The sequence below is a fragment of the Belonocnema kinseyi genome, chromosome 2, assembly GCF_010883055.1.
Source record: "Belonocnema kinseyi isolate 2016_QV_RU_SX_M_011 chromosome 2, B_treatae_v1, whole genome shotgun sequence".
Lineage (NCBI taxonomy): Eukaryota > Metazoa > Arthropoda > Insecta > Hymenoptera > Cynipidae > Belonocnema > Belonocnema kinseyi.
This window is the reverse complement of record NC_046658.1, coordinates 13866815-13870600: the sequence shown is the minus strand read 5'-3', so window position 1 is coordinate 13870600 and position 3786 is coordinate 13866815.

Below are 3786 nucleotides of genomic sequence, written 5' to 3'. Positions count from 1 at the left end.
AGAGCTGGGAAGAAAAATTGGGGAATCGAGAGGGTAAGGGAGGTATATACGGAGACGAAAGATGGGGTGAGAGGAGGGGAGGGAATCTCTGTCAACCACGTATTTTAAGTGACAAAAATTAAAGAACGGCACAAGTTCAAGTCACCAAGAAGTATATTTAATTTATTTTTATGACTTAAAGGAATCTCAAAGAATTATAAAAAAGTTAGAAGGGGTTATTTAAAAAATTCAAAAGTAGTTTAGAAATAGTTTTGAAAGAGTTCAAGTTATGTCAAAATATTTTGAACGAATTGCAATATTTGAGAGTATTTATGAATTTTCCAAGAAATTTCGAATTGGTTACGGTAATTTAATATGGGATTTTGAAAGATTGGATATATTTTAGTATACTAGACTATTATGTGCGCGCGCTCACTTTTATATTCATTTTTATAATTTACTCAATTTTCTAATAACAATTTATTCGTTAAAATTTTCTGAACTTTTATATTTTGTTCATATTTAACATTTTGTTCACAAATTTTAATTTGAAAAAAAAACATTAGTGTTCAGACGTTTGCATTTTTGACGTTTGGCTTTCTTTTTGTTTAAGAACTTTCACATAAATCTGAATATTTTAAAATTTTCTGCAGTTTAAAAATCTTCTTTATTCTCCTTAAATTTTCGCAATATTTATAGAATTTTATGGTTCAATTTATTTTTTATTTTTTAATGGTACAAAATTAAAACCTTTTGCTTTAAAATCTTCTACACTTTCTCTAAATTTAAGGAAATATTTTATGTTTTAAAATCTTTTTTGAATTTTATCCTAAAGCTCATTTTTCAGATTAAAAAATCTAAAGAAATTGTTTTGGAAACCTAAAGAATTTATGTCATTATCCTGAATTTCCAAAAAAGTCCTAAAACATAAATTTTCATTGTTTTTAATCGTTTTAAAACTTCTAAATATCTTTTAAATTTACTTAAATTTGTTCTAAAATTATGTATTTTGGCACGATGTTGCTTTAAAGACTTGTTTACCCTTTTTCTAATTTTATGAAATAATATGAAAAGTTTTGTAATATTTTTTAATGAGCTCTGAGAACTCATTCGTAAAAAATTGTTTGAAATTTTCCCATGAATATAAACTATATATTTTTTCTTCCCTTGACGCCCTAAAAAATTAAGTTTACCTAAATTTGAATTAAATTATAGAAAATGAAAATAATTGTATTAAAATCTTCCACATTATTTTTTAACAATTTTGGAATCTTTAAAATTTCAAATTATTATTTCAGAATGAAATATTAACTGTTTACATTTTTCCCATAACTGTTTAAAAAAATTTAATCTCAAAATATTTCAAAATTATTAAAACGCTTCTATTGTTCTAATTCTTAAAATAAGTTCTTTCAATAATTTTATTTTACTTACCTCTTTGAAAGTTAAAAAAAATATTACCCAGATGTAAAAAAAGAAAACATTTTTTTCTTCTTAAAAACTCTGGAATTAGAATATGGTAGCAAAAAAAAGTTATAATTGAATCTTTATCTAGTTCGATGTAGTGAAAAAATTAGTTATATAACAATTAGTTTCTTTTTTGATCAATGATACCATAAAAAGCATTAAAGATTTTTGAATATTGAACATTTTCTTTGAATATCACATTCATTTTTGAAAATTTGTTTTATTGGTAACTTTTGATGCTAATTTCAGAAAGAAATCAAACGTATTTTCGTATTATTTAAAAAATCAAATGCAAATACACATTTCAGTACATCACAATCATTTGAAAAATTATCTAATTGAAATAATATAATTGCAAATTTAAATTAACTTTTAATATTCAAATTATATTCAATATTCCATTATATAACCTTTAAGTCAATAATAAAATTATGTTACTTAAATTTCAGGAACTAAGTTTTAATCTTCATCCATTTTAATTATCAGAAAATGTTAATTAGGTAATAATCAATTGACCATTCTACAAAAGAAAAAGCGAAGGGCTATTTTCTTATAAAAAAGCGCTTTTTCTTTATTTTTACTTAAAATTATGAATTGTTTAGTATTATCTTTAGTAAAATCTACATTTTCGAGTCCATCTCACTCAAACCCACACCCCTCCCACCCAACCTCTTGGGTACGCACCCCACCAGTTGGGGTAGCACCCACTCCTTTTTATACATGGTTTTTGCGCCCCTACAGAAAATGTCACTTTTAGTAGAATCAGTTGATAATGAATTAATCAGTTAACAAAATAAAAAACATGATACAATTATTTTCATCGTAACATTTAAATAATGTTAACATTATCTGTATATTCTCCTTTAAATTTTGAAACAGCATTTCTATACATCTAATTTATCAGTAACCTTTGTCACTAACTCAAACCGATATGAAGAAAGTGTGAAGAAAATTATCAGCTAATAATGAATTAAATGGCTCACAACATAAAAAGCGTCAAATAATTTGTTTTATTAAAATAATAATTTTACTTTTACTTTATATATATATTTTCGAATTTCTTCATGAAAATCTTAGTTATTAATAAACTTCAATAATTGTTTTTGTAAAAAATAAAACACATGTACATATGATTTTGAAACTTTAATTCATATAATCATTTCAAAACATCATCAACATTTTGAAAAACTATATAATTCTAATAGAAATAGGTTAAATATAAATAAGTTTTTATTAAAAGGTTTATATCCTATATAAATGAATGCAATCTTCATGTAATAAGATATCGTGAAAAAATTAATTAGCTAATGATAAGTAATTATTCTGTTCATAAAATACATGGCGTTAAAGAATTATTTTTATAATGAATTATTCAAATAATTTTTACTTAGTGTTTTTCTTAAAATTTGTCTTATTGATAAAACTTTTTAATATTCCAGAAAAAAGTAATCAATGTAGGTTACTTCATTTAAAACAATTTAAATTTCAACTTGATATAATTTGACATTGTAAACAAAATTAATCAACTATAAATGAATTAAACAGTTAATAACTTTAAAAGCCTCAAACAATTATATACTTTTGCAATTATTTGTGGAAATTCAATTTGTAATATAATCAATTAAAAATTATCGTGAAAAAATTAATTAGCTAATGATAAGTAATTATTCTGTTCATAAAATACATGGCGTTAAAGAATTATTTTTATAATGAATTATTCAAATAATTTTTACTTAGTGTTTTTCTTAAAATTTGTCTGATTGATAAATCTTTTTAATATTCCAGAAAAAAGTAAAATATATATTCGGATCATTCAGAAATCATAATTCCGATACTCATTTCACAACAAAACAAAAATTTAAATAAATAATGAAATTAAAAATGGTGTATTTTAAACATTAATAAAATGTTATTATATAAATTATAGCTAATATTTAATAATATAACGTTCACTTAAATCATCCATTTTTTAACTTAAATTTAAATTTTTGAATTTAGTCTTTATGTAATTTAACATTGTGAAAAGTATTAATGAACTAATAATTAATTAATCTGTTTATAACATGAAAAGAATTAAACTATAATTTTCATTCAAAAATTGAAATAATTTTCCCTCTTCCTTTTTTTAATTTTCACTTTCATTTTTGAAAATTTGATTGCTTGGCAACTTTTGATACTTATCCGAGAACAAAATTAAAACACGTTTAGAAAAATTTAATGCAGATACTCAGTTTACAACATCAGAATCATTTGAAAAATTATTGAAGTAAAACTGAGGTATTTGAAATATGAATTCACTTTTATCATGCACATTATATTTAATATTCAATTATATAATCT